The sequence below is a fragment of the Pseudorca crassidens genome, unplaced genomic scaffold, assembly GCF_039906515.1.
Source record: "Pseudorca crassidens isolate mPseCra1 unplaced genomic scaffold, mPseCra1.hap1 Scaffold_63, whole genome shotgun sequence".
In the NCBI taxonomy this organism is placed as follows: domain Eukaryota; kingdom Metazoa; phylum Chordata; class Mammalia; order Artiodactyla; family Delphinidae; genus Pseudorca; species Pseudorca crassidens.
This window is the reverse complement of record NW_027136315.1, coordinates 872,106-886,182: the sequence shown is the minus strand read 5'-3', so window position 1 is coordinate 886,182 and position 14,077 is coordinate 872,106.

Here is a 14,077-nt window from a genome sequence, read left to right as displayed (position 1 = left end):
GGATGGCTTCAGGCCCTAATCTGGTTCCGGCACGGCACGCTGAGCCTTTGGTTATTTCCTCTTCCTGGTGGGAAATGAGAGTTAAATTAGCCCGTCCAGACACCTCTAGCTAGTCTCTCATTGGTTCTCCCTATTCCTGTTCATCTTCCGCAGAAATTGCAAACTGGGCCAAACAGGAGGTTAAAGGCGCTGACTCTCCAAGTGGGGAGAGTGTTAGTAAAGCGTCTGGAATGTTGCACCCGAGTACCAGGGGAGGAAAACTGAGACATATTTGAACACGTCTCCCGTTCACACGGTTGATCATACTCTGGGTTCCACATGCATGTTTTAGCTGAAGGAAGAATACCTTAAACCTGGAGAGTTGAGACCCGTGGAATGGGTACCATGCAATATGACTTCAAAGGGTCTTCATTTGCTCACCGAACCTCTCCAATCCTATCACTGCTGCGTTTATGCCCCTGTACACATGCTTGATTCTCTTTTGGAGACATAGCAATCCATAGGTTTTAAGATACTTACTAGTCAGGTACATTCTTAGGCGTTTAATATGGGGTGCTGAGTCCATTTCGTTGAGCAAGGAGTAGCTCTTGTCTATTCCATATTTGGCTTAAGGAACTTTATCTGTGCCCATTTCAATCTCTGGTTTTTTGCAGCACCCCAACTCACCTTTCCCCTTAAGCAAGCATAAGTTGGTTTTCTAAATTTGAGACCCTCTTCTGTTTTGGAATTCAGTTCCTGTGTAGCCAAGTTTACATTCCGTGTATTAGTGATATCTTATGATGTTTCTTTTTCTGTGTGACTTATTTCAGTTAGAATCATCGTACCTGAAACCACTCATTATGCTGCTACGGGCCTGATGACATAGATTTCATTGCTGAGTGATACTGCATTGTACGTAAGTACCACAAGTTCTTTATCCATTTTTCACTTTCTGTGATATTGAACTTGTACGGTAAACGAGGTTCTTGTAAACAGAGGTGTCCCAAACTTTTGGGTGGCTGTGTCTTTTTGATTTTAATTTCCCTAAGCTATAGGACCATAAGTGAAAGTGCCCTAGGCTCTGTTGCTTTGTTTTTTAGATGTTTCAGGAAACACCATACACTTCTCCGGAGTGTCTGTTGGCAATTTACATCCCGCCCATCAGCATAACAAGGCTCCCAGTTCTCCATGGCCTGTCCTGCCTTTCTGGATTTTACACTTTTTTCAGATGGCCCTTTTGACCGGGGGGAAGTGAGACTTCATTGTAGTGCAGATTTCCTTTGCAAGCTTGCTTGGTTGGCCAAAAAGGCCGTATGCGTTTTTTCCTGAATATATTCAGGAAAAAGCGCATACGCCCTTTTTGGCCAAGTGCATCATTGTGGACGTTCTGCCTCTTTTCCTATGCTTTCAATGCAATTCCAGTCTACCTCCTGAAATCGGTTTCCTGCAATTTTGCTCCACTTTCAAGTCCTCTTGGCAGCCGTACTTCAGTACATTTTTGGACGATAGCTGTCATTTATAACTCTGCAGGTGTGTGCATTACAGTGCCCCTGAGCTCCTTTCTTCAACTCGCTTTCTTGTGAGCTGGCCGCAACACCGCAGGATGGCTTCAGGCCCTAATCTGGTTCCGGCACGGCACGCTGAGCCTTTGGTTATCTCCACTTCCTGGTGGGAAATGAGAGTTAAATTTGCCCGTCCAGACACCTCCAGCTAGTGTCTCATTGTTTCTCCCTATTCCTGTTCATCTTCCGCAGAAATTGCAAACTGGGCCAAACAGGAGGTTAAAGGCGCTGACTCTCCAAGTGGGGAGAGTGTTAGTAAAGCGTCTGGAATGTTGCACCCGAGTACCAGGGGAGGAAAACTGAGACCTATTTGAACACGTCTCCTGTTCACACGGTTGATCATACTCTGGGTTCCACATGCATGTTTTAGCTGAAGGAAGAATACGTTAAACCTGGAGAGTTGAGACCCGTGGAATGGGTACCATGCAATATGACTTCAAAGGGTCTTCATTTGCTCACCGAACCTCTCCAATCCTATCACTGCTGCGTTTATGCCCCTGTACACATGCTTGATTCTCTTTTGGAGACATAGCAATCCATAGGTTTTAAGATACATACTAGTCAGGTACATTCTTAGGCGTTTAATATGGGGTGTTGAGTCCATTTCGTTGAGCAAGGAGCAGCTCTTGTCTATTCCATATTTGGCTTAAGGAACTTTATCTGTGCCCATTTCAATCTCTGGTTTTTTGCAGCACCCCAACTCAACTTTCCCCTTAAGCAAGCATAAGTTGGTTTTCTAAATTTGAGACCCTGTTCTGTTTTGGAATTCAGTTCCTGTGTAGCCAAGTTTACATTCCGTGTATTAGTGATATCTTATGATGTTTCTTTTTCTGTGTGACTTATTTCAGTTAGAATCATCATACCTGAATCCACTCATAGTGCTGCTAAGGGCCTGATGACATAGATTTCATTGCTGAGTGATATTGCTTTGTAAGTAAATACCACAACTTCTTTATCCATTTTTCACTTTCTGCGATGTTGAACTTGTACTGTAAACGAGGTTCTTGTAAACAGAGGCGTCCCAAACTTTGGGGTGGCTGTGTCTTTTTGATTTTAATTTCCCTAAGCTATAGGACCATAAGTGGAAGTGCCCTAGGCTCTGTTGCTTTGTTTTTTAGATGTTTCAGGAAACACCATACACTTCTCCCGAGTGTCTGTTGGCAATTCACATCCCGCCCATCAGCATAACAAGGCTCCCAGTTCTCCATGGCCTGTCCTGCCTTTCTGGATTTTACACTTTTTTCAGATGGCCCTTTTGACCGGGGGGAAGTGAGACTTCATTGTAGTGCAGATTTCCTTTGCAAGTTTGCTTGGTTGTCCAAAAAGTGTGTATGCGTTTTTTCCTGAATATATTCAGGAAAAAACTCATACCCCCTTTTTGGCCAAGTGCATCTTTGTGGACGTTCTGCCTCCTCTCCTATGCTTTCAATGCAATTCCAGTCTACCTCCTGAAATCGGTTTCCTGCAATTCTGCCCCGCTTTCAAGTCCTCTTGGCAGCCTTACTTCAGTATATTTTTGGACGATAGCTGTCATTTATAACTCTGCAGGTTTGTGAATTACAGTGCCCCTGAGCTCCTTTCTTCAACTCGCTTTCTTGTGATCTGGCCGCTACACCGCAGGATGGCTTCAGGCCCTAATATGGTTCCGGCACGGCACGCTGAGCCTTTGGTTATTTCCTCTTCCTGGTGGGAAATGAGAGTTAAATTTGCCCGTCCAGACACCTCCAGCTAGTCTCTCATTGGTTCTCCCTATTCCTGTTCATCTTCCGCAGAAATTGCAAACTGGGCCAAACAGGAGGTTAAAGGGACTGACTCTCCAAGTCGGGAGAGTGTTAGTAAAGCGTCTGGAATGTTGCACCCGAGTACCAGGGGAGGAAAACTGAGACATATTTGAACACATCTCCCGTTCAAACGGTTGATCATACTCTTGGTTCCACATGCATGTTTTAGCTGAAGGAAGAATACCTTAAACCTGGAGAGTTGAGACCCGTGGAATGGGTACCATGCAATATGACTTCAAAGGGTCTTCATTTGCTCACCGAACCTCTCCAATCCTATCACTGCTGCGTTTATGCCCCTGTGCACATGCTTGATTCTCTTTCGGAGACATAGCAATCCATAGGTTTTAAGATACTTACTAGTCAGGTACATTCTTAGGCGTTTAATATGCTGTGTTGAGTCCATTTCGTTGAGCAAGGAGTAGCTCTTGTCTATTCCATATTTGGCTTAAGGAACTTTATCTGTGCTCATTTCAATCTCTGGTTTTATGCAGCACCCCAACTCACCTTTCCCCTTAAGCAAGCATAAGTTGGTTTTCTAAATTTGAGACCCTGTTCTGTTCTGTAATTCAGTTCCTGTGTAGCCAATTTTACATTCCGTGTATTACTGATATCTTATGATGTTTCTTTTTCTGTGTGACTTATTTCAGTTAGAATCATCATACCTGAATCCACTCATTGTGCTGCTAAGGGCCTGATGACATAGATTTCATTGCTGAGTGATATTGCTTTGTAAGTAAATACCACAACTTCTTTATCCATTTTTCACTTTCTGTGAGGTTGAACTTGTACTGTAAACGAGGTTCTTGTAAACAGAGCCGTTCCATACTTTGGGGTGGCTGTGTCTTTTTGATTTTAATTTCCCTAAGCTATAGGACCATAAGTGGAAGTGCCCTAGGCTCTGTTGCTTTGTTTTTTAGATGTTTCAGGAAACACCATACACTTCTCCGGAGTGTCTCTTGGCAATTTACATCCCGCCCATCAGCATAACAAGGCTCCCAGTTCTCCATGGCCTGTCCTGCCTTTCTGGATTTTACACTTTTTTCAGATGGCCCTTTTTACCGGGGGGAAGTGAGACTTCATTGTAGTGCAGATTTCCTTTGCAAGCTTGCTTGGTTGGCCAAAAAGGGCGTATGCGTTTTTTCCTGAATATATTCAGGAAAAAACGCATACGCCCTTTTTGGCCAAGTGCATCATTGTGGACGTTCTGCCTCTTTTCCTATGCTTTCAATGCAATTCCAGTCTACCTCCTGAAATCGGTTTCCTGCAATTCTGCCCCGCTTTCAAGTCCTCTTGGCAGCCTTACTTCGGTATATTTTTGGACGATAGCTGTCATTTATAACTCTGCAGGTTTGTGCATTACAGTGCCCCTGAGCTCCTTTCTTCAACTCGCTTTCTTGTGAGCTGGCCGCAACACCGCAGGATGGCTTCAGGCCCTAATCTGGTTCCGGCACGGCACGCTGAGCCTTTGGTTATTTCCTCTTCCTGGTGGGAAATGAGAGTTAAATTTGCCCGTCCAGACACCTCCAGCTAGTCTCTCATTGGTTCTCCCTATTCCTGTTCATCTTGCGCAGAAATTGCAAACTGGGCCAAACAGGAGGTTAAAGGCGCTGACTCTCCAAGTGGGGAGAGTGTTAGTAAAGCGTCTGGAATGTTGCACCCGAGTACCAGGGGAGGAAAACTGAGACATATTTGAACACGTCTCCCGTTCACACGGTTGATCATACTCTGGGTACCACATGCATGTTTTTGCTGAAGGAAGAATACCTTAAACCTGGAGAGTTGAGACCCGTGGAATGGGTACCATGCAATATGACTTCAAAGGGTCTTCATTTGCTCACCGAACCTCTCCAATCCTTTCACTGCTGCGTTTATGCCCCTGTACACACGCTTGATTCTCTTTTGGAGACATAGCAATCCATAGGTTTTAAGATACTTACTAGTCAGGTACATTCTTAGGCGTTTAATATGGGGTGTTGAGTCCATTTCGTTGAGCAAGGAGTAGCTCTTTTCTATTCCATATTTGGCTTAAGGAACTTTATCTGTGCTCATTTCAATCTCTGGTTTTATGCAGCACCCCAACTCACCTTTCCCCTTAAGCAAGCATAAGTTGGTTTTCTAAATTTGAGACCCTGTTCTGTTTTGGAATTCAGTTCCTGTGTAGCCAAGTTTACATTCCGTGTATTACTGATATCTTATGATGTTTCTTTTTCTGTGTGACTTATTTCATTTAGAATCATCGTACCTGAATCAACTCATTATGCTGCTACGGGCCTGATGACATAGATTTCATTGCTGAGTGATACTGCATTGTACATAAGTACCACAAGTTCTTTATCCATTTTTCACTTTCTGTGATACTGAACTTGTACGGTAAACGAGGTTCTTGTAAACAGAGGCGTCCCAAACTTTGGGGTGGCTGTGTCTTTTTGATTTTAATTTCCCTAAGCTATAGGACCATAAGTGGAAGTGCCCTAGGCTCTGTTGCTTTGTTTTTTAGATGTTTCAGGAAACACCATACACTTCTCCCGAGTGTCTGTTGGCAATTTACATCCCGCCCATCAGCATAACAAGGCTCCCAGTTCTCCATGGCCTGTCCTGCCTTTCTGGATTTTACACTTTTTTCAGATGGCCCTTTTGACCGGGGGGAAGTGAGACTTCATTGTAGTGCAGATTTCCTTTGCAAGCTTGCTTGGTTGGCCAAAAAGGGCGTATGCGTTTTTTCCTGAATATATTCAGGAAAAAACGCATACGCCCTTTTTGGCCAAGTGCATCATTGTGGACGTTCTGCCTCTTTTCCTATGCTTTCAATGCAATTCCAGTCTACCTCCTGAAATCGGTTTCCTGCAATTCTGCCCCGCTTTCAAGTCCTCTTGGCAGCCTTACTTCAGTATATTTTTGGACGATAGCTGTCATTTATAACTCTGCAGGTTTGTGAATTACAGTGCCCCTGAGCTCCTTTCTTCAACTCGCTTTCTTTTGAGCTGGCCGCAACACCGCAGGATGGCTTCAGGCCCTAATCTGGTTCCAGCACGGCACAGTGAGCCTTTGGTTATTTCCTCTTCCTGGTGGGAAATGAGAGTTAAATTTGCCCGTCCAGACACCTCCAGCTAGTCTCTCATTGGTTCTCCCTATTCCTGTTCATCTTCCGCAGAAATTGCAAACTGGGCCAAACAGGAGGTTAAAGGCGCTGACTCTCCAAGTGGGGAGAGTGTTAGTAAAGCGTCTGGAATGTTGCACCCGAGTACCAGGGGAGGAAAACTGAGACATATTTCAACACGTCTCCCGTTCACACGGTTGATCATACTCTGGGTTCCACATGCATGTTTTAGCTGAAGGAAGAGTACCTTAAACCTGGGTAGTTGAAACCCGTGGAATGGGTACCATGCAATATGACTTCAAAGGGTCTTCATTTGCTCACCGAACCTCTCCAATCCTATCACTGCTGCGTTTATGCCCCTGTACACATGCTTGATTCTCTTTCGGAGACATAGCAATCCATAGGTTTTAAGATACTTACTAGTCAGGTACATTCTTAGGCGTTTAATATGCGGTGTTGAGTCCATTTCATTGAGCAAGGAGTAGCTCTTGTCTATTCCATATTTGGCTTAAGGAACTTTATCTGTGCTCATTTCAATCTCTGGTTTTATGCAGCACCCCAACTCACCTTTCCCCTTAAGCAAGCATAAGTTGGTTTTCTAAATTTGAGACCCTGTTCTGTTCTGTAATTCAGTTCCTGTGTAGCCAAGTTTACATTCCGTGTATTACTGATATCTTATGATGTTTCTTTTTCTGTGTGACTTATTTCAGTTAGAATCATCATACCTGAATCCACTCATTGTGCTGCTAAGGGCCTGATGACATAGATTTCATTGCTGAGTGATATTGCTTTGTAAGTAAATACCACAACTTCTTTATCCATTTTTCACTTTCTGCGATGTTGAACTTGTACTGTAAACTAGGTTGTTGTAAACAGAGCCATTCCATACTTTGGGGTGGCTGTTTCTTTTTGATTTTAATTTCCCTAAGCTATAGGACCATAAGTGGAAGTGCCCTAGGCTCTGTTGCTTTGTATTTTAGATGTTTCAGGAAACACCATACACTTCTCCCGAGTGTCTGTTGGCAATTTACATCCCGCCCATCAGCATAACAAGGCTCCCAGTTCTCCATGGCCTGTCCTGCCTTTCTGGATTTTACACTTTTTTCAGATGGCCCTTTTGACCGGGGAGAAGTGAGACTTCATTGTAGTGCAGATTTCCTTTTCAAGCTTGCTTGGTTGGCCAAAAAGGGCATATGCGTTTTTTCCTGAATATATTCAGGAAAAAACGCATACGCACTTTTTGGCCAAGTGCATCATTGTGGACGTTCTGCCTCTTTTCCTATGCTTTCAATGCAATTCCAGTCTACCTCCTGAAATCGGTTTCCTGCAATTCTGCCCCGCTTTCAAGTCCTCTTGGCAGCCTTACTTCAGTATATTTTTGGACGATAGCTGTCATTTATAACTCTGCAGGTTTGTGAATTACAGTGCCCCTGAGCTCCTTTCTTCAACTCGCTTTCTTGTGAGCTGGCCGCAACACCGCAGGATGGCTTCAGGCCCTAATGTGGTTCCGGCACGGCATGCTGAGCCTTTGGTTAATTCCTCTTCCTGGTGGGAAATGAGAGTTAAATTTGCCCGTCCAGACACCTCCAGCTAGTCTCTCATTGGTTCTCCCTATTCCTGTTCATCTTGCGCAGAAATTGCAAACTGGGCCAAACAGGAGATTAAAGGCGCTGACTCTCCAAGTGGGGAGAGTGTTAGTAAAGCGTCTGGAATGTTGCACCCGAGTACCAGGGGAGGAAAACTGAGACATATTTGAACACGTCTCCCGTTCACACGGTTGATCATACTCTGGGTTCCACATGCATGTTTTTGCTGAAGGAAGAATACCTTAAACCTGGAGAGTTGAGACCCGTGGAATGGGTACCATGCAATATGACTTCAAAGGGTCTTCATTTGCTCATCGAACCGCTCCAATCCTATCACTGCTGCGTTTATGCCCCTGTACACACGCTTGATTCTCTTTTGGAGACATAGCAATCCATAGGTTTTAAGATACTTACTAGTCAGGTACATTCTTAGGCGTTTAATATGGGGTGTTGAGTCCATTTCGTTGAGCAAGGAGTAGCTCTTTTCTATTCCATATTTGGCTTAAGGAAATTTATCTGTGCTCATTTCAATCTCTGGTTTTATGCAGCACCCCAACTCACCTTTCCCCTTAAGCAAGCATAAGTTGGTTTTCTAAATTTGAGACCCTGTTCTGTTTTGGAATTCATTTCCTGTGTAGCCAAGTTTACATTCTGTGTATTACTGATATCTTATGATGTTTCTTTTTCTGTGTGACTTATTTCAGTTAGAATCATCGTACCTGAATCCACTCATTATGCTGCTACGGGCCTGATGACATAGATTTCATTGCTGAGTGATACTGCATTGTACATAAGTACCACAAGTTCTTTATCCATTTTTCACTTTCTGTGATACTGAACTTGTACGGTAAACGAGGTTCTTGTAAACAGAGGCGTCCCAAACTTTGGGGTGGCTGTGTCTTTTTCATTTTAATTTCCCTAAGCTATAGGACCATAAGTGGAAGTGCCCTAGGCTCTGTTGCTTTGTTTTTTAGATGTTTCAGGAAACACCATACACTTCTCCAGAGTGTCTGTTGGCAATTTACATCCCGCCCATCAGCATAACAAGGCTCCCAGTTCTCCATGGCCTGTCCTGCCTTTCTGGATTTTACACTTTTTTCAGATGGCCCTTTTGACCGGGGGGAAGTGAGACTTCATTGTAGTGCAGATTTCCTTTGCAAGCTTGCTTGGTTGGCCAAAAAGGGCGTATGCGTTTTTTCCTGAATATATTCAGGAAAAAACGCATACGCCCTTTTTGGCCAAGTGCATCATTGTGGACGTTCTGCCTCTTTTCCTATGCTTTCAATGCAATTCCAGTCTACCTTCTGAAATCGGTTTCCTGCAATTCTGCCCCGCTTTCAAGTCCTCTTGGCAGCCTTACTTTAGTATATTTCTTTTGACGATAGCTGTCATTTATAACTCTGCAGGTTTGTGAATTACAGTGCCCCTGAGCTCCTTTCTTCAACTCGCTTTCTTGTGAGCTGGCCGCAACACCGCAGGATGGCTTCAGGCCCTAATCTGGTTCCGGCATGGCATGCTGAGCCTTTGGTTAATTCCTCTTCCTGGTGGGAAATGAGAGTTAAATTTGCCCGTCCAGACACCTCCAGCTAGTCTCTCATTGGTTCTCCCTATTCCTGTTCATCTTCCGCAGAAATTGCAAACTGGGCCAAACAGGAGGTTAAAGGCGCTGACTCTCCAAGTGGGGAGAGTGTTAGTAAAGCGTCTGGAATGTTGCACCCGAGTACCAGGGGAGGAAAACTGAGACATATTTGAACACGTCTCCCGTTCACACGGTTGATCATACTCTTGGTTCCACATGCATGTTTTAGCTGAAGGAAGAATACCTTAAACCTGGAGAGTTGAGACCCGTGGAATGGGTACCATGCAATATGACTTCAAAGGGTCTTCATTTGCTCACCGAACCTCTCCAATCCTATCACTGCTGCGTTTATGCCCCTGTACACATGCTTGATTCTCTTTCAGAGACATAGCAATCCATAGGTTTTAAGATACTTACTAGTCAGGTACATTCTTAGGCGTTTAATATGCGGTGTTTAGTCCATTTCGTTGAGCAAGGAGTAGTTCTTGTCTATTCCATATTTGGCTTAAGGAACTTTATCTGTGCTCATTTCAATCTCTGGTTTTATGCAGCACCCCAACTCACCTTTCCCCTTAAGCAAGCATAAGTTGGTTTTCTAAATTTGAGACCCTCTTCTGTTTTGGAATTCAGTTCCTGTGTAGCCAAGTTTACATTCTGTGTATTACTGATATCTTATGATGTTTCTTTTTCTGTGTGACTTATTTCAGTTAGAATCATCGTACCTGAATCCACTCATTATGCTGCTACGGGCCTGATGACATAGATTTCATTGCTGAGTGATACTGCATTGTACATAAGTACCACAAGTTCTTTATCCATTTTTCACTTTCTGTGATACTGAACTTGTACGGTAAACGAGGTTCTTGTAAACAGAGGCGTCCCAAACTTTGGGGTGGCTGTGTCTTTTTGAATTTAATTTCCCTAAGCTATAGGACCATAAGTGGAAGTGCCCTAGGCTCTGTTGCTTTGTTTTTTAGATGTTTCAGGAAACACCATACACTTCTCCCGAGTGTCTGTTGGCAATTTACATCCCGCCCATCAGCATAACAAGGCTCCCAGTTCTCCATGGCCTGTCCTGCCTTTCTGGATTTTACACTTTTTTCAGATGGCCCTTTTGACTGAGGGGAAGTGAGACTTCATTGTAGTGCAGATTTCCTTTGCAAGTTTGCTTGGTTGGCCAAAAAGGGCGTATGCGTTTTTTCCTGAATATATTCAGGAAAAAACGCATACGCCCTTTTTGGCCAAGTGCATCATTGTGGACGTTCTGTCTCTTTTCCTATGCTTTCAATGCAATTCCAGTCTACCTCCTGAAATCGGTTTCCTGCAATTCTGCCCCGCTTTCAAGTCCTCTTGGCAGCCTTACTTCAGTATATTTTTGGACGATAGCTGTCATTTATAACTCTGCAGGTTTGTGAATTACAGTGCCCCTGAGCTCCTTTCTTCAACTCGCTTTCTTGTGAGCTGGCCGCAACACCACAGGATGGCTTCAGGCCCTAATCTGGTTCTGGCACGGCTCGCTGAGCCTTTGGTTATTTCGTCTTCCTGGTGGGAAATGAGAGTTAAATTTGCCCGTCCAGACACCTCCAGCTAGTCTCTCATTGGTTCTCCCTATTCCTGTTCATCTTCCGCAGAAATTGCAAACTGGGCCAAACAGGAGGTTAAAGGCGCTGACTCTCCAAGTGGGGAGAGTGTTAGTAAAGCGTCTGGAATGTTGCACCCGAGTACCAGGGGAGGAAAACTGAGACATATTTGAACACGTCTCCCGTTCACACGGTTGATCATACTCTGGGTTCCACATGCATGTTTTAGCTGAAGGAAGAATACCTTAAACCTGGAGAGTTGAGACCCGTGGAATGGGTACCAAGCAATATGACTTCAAAGGATCTTCATTTGCTCACCGAACCTCTCCAATCCTATCACTGCTGCGTTTATGCCCCTGTACACATGCTTGATTCTCTTTTGGAGACATAGCAATCCATAGGTTTTAAGATACTTACTAGTCAGGTACATTCTTAGGCGTTTAATATGGGGTGTTGAGTCCATTTCGTTGAGCAACGAGTAGCTCTTGTCTATTCCATATTTGGCTTAAGGAACTTTATCTGTGCTCATTTCAATCTCTGGTTTTATGCAGCACCCCAACTCACCTTTCCCCTTAAGCAAGCATAAGTTGGTTTTCTAAATTTGAGACCCTGTTCTGTTTTGGAATTCAGTTCCTGTGTAGCCAAGTTTACATTCCGTGTATTACTGATATCTTATGATGTTTCTTTTTCTGTGTGAATTATTTCAGTTAGAATCATCGTACCTGAATCCAGTCATTATGTGGCTACGGGCCTGATGACATAGATTTCATTGCTGAGTGATACTGCATTTTACATAAGTACCACAAGTTCTTTATCCATTTTTCACTTTCTGTGATACTGAACTTGTACGGTAAATGAGGTTCTTGTAAACAGAGGCGTCCCAAACTTTGGGGTGGCTGTGTCTTTTTGATTTTAATTTCCCTAAGCTATAGGACCATAAGTGGAAGTGCCCTAGGCTCTGTTGCTTTGTTTTTTAGATGTTTCAGGAAACAACATACACTTCTCCCGAGTGTCTGTTGGCAATTTACATCCCGCCCATCAGCATAACAAGGCTCCCAGTTCTCCATGGCCTGTCCTGCCTTTCTGGATTTTACACTTTTTTCAGATGGCCCTTTTGACCATGGGGAAGTGAGACTTCATTGTAGTGCAGATTTCCTTTGCAAGTTTGCTTGGTTGGCCAAAAAGGGCGTATGCGTTTTTTCCTGAATATATTCAGGAAAAAACGCATACGCCCTTTTTGGCCAAGTGCATCATTGTGGACGTTCTGCCTCTTTTCCTATGCTTTCAATGCAATTCCACTCTACCTCCTGAAATCGGTTTCCTGCAATTCTGCCCCACTTTCAAGTCCTCTTGGCAGCCTTACTTCAGTATATTTTTGGACGATAGCTGTCATTTATAACTCTGCAGGTTTGTGAATTACAGTGCCCCTGAGCTCCTTTCTTCAACTCGCTTTCTTGTGAGCTGGCCGCAACACCGCAGGATGGCTTCAGGCCCTAATCTGGTTCCAGCACGGCACGCTGAGCCTTTGGTTAATTCCTCTTCCTGGTGGGAAATGAGAGTTAAATTTGCCCGTCCAGACACCTCCAGCTAGTCTCTCATTGGTTCTCCCTATTCCTGTTCATCTTCCGCAGAAATTGCAAACTGGGCCAAACAGGAGGTTAAAGGCGCTGACTCTCCAAGTGGGGAGAGTGTTAGTAAAGCGTCTGGAATGTTGCACCCGAGTACCAGGGGAGGAAAACTGAGACATATTTGAACACGTCTCCCGTTCACACGGTTGATCATACTCTGGGTTCCACATGCATGTTTTAGCTGAAGGAAGAATACCTTAAACCTGGGTAGTTGAGATCCGTGGAATGGGTACCATGCAATATGACTTCAAAGGGTCTTCATTTGCTCACCGAACCTCTCCAATCCTATCACTGCTGCGTTTATGCCCCTGTACACACGCTTGATTCTCTTTTGGAGACATAGCAATCCATAAGTTTTAAGATACTTACTAGTCAGGTACATTCTTAGGCGTTTAATATGGGGTGTTGAGTCCATTTCGTTGAGCAAGGAGTAGCTCTTGTCTATTCCATATTTGGCTTAAGGAACTTTATCTGTGCTCATTTCAATCTCTGGTTTTATGCAGCACCCCAACTCACCTTTCCCCTTAAGCAAGCATAAGTTGGTTTTCTAAATTTGAGACCCTGTTCTGTTTTGGAATTCAGTTCCTGTGTAGCCAAGTTTACATTCTGTGTATTACTGATATCTTATGATGTTTCTTTTTCTGTGTGACTTATTTCAGTTAGAATCATCGTACCTGAATCCACTCATTATGCTGCTACGGGCCTGATGACATAGATTTCATTGCTGAGTGATACTGCATTGTACATAAGTACCACAAGTTCTTTATCCATTTTTCACTTTCTGTGATACTGAACTTGTACGGTAAACGAGGTTCTTGTAAACAGAGGCGTCCCAAACTTTGGGGTGGCTGTGTCTTTTTGATTTTAATTTCCCTAAGCTATAGGACCATAAGTGGAAGTGCCCTAGGCTCTGTTGCTTTGTTTTTTAGATGTTTCAGGAAACACCATACACTTCTCCCGAGTGTCTGTTGGCAATTTACATCCCGCCCATCAGCATAACAAGGCTCCCAGTTCTCCATGGCCTGTCCTGCCTTTCTGGATTTTACACTTTTTTCAGATGGCCCTTTTGACCGGGGGGAAGTGAGACTTCATTGTAGTGCAGATTTCCTTTGCAAGCTTGCTTGGTTGGCCAAAAAGGGCGTATGCGTTTTTTCCTGAATATATTCAGGAAAAAACGCATACGCCCTTTTTGGCCAAGTGCATCATTGTGGACGTTCTGCCTCTTTTCCTATGCTTTCAATGCAATTCCAGTCTACCTCCTGAAATCGGTTTCCTGCAATTCTGC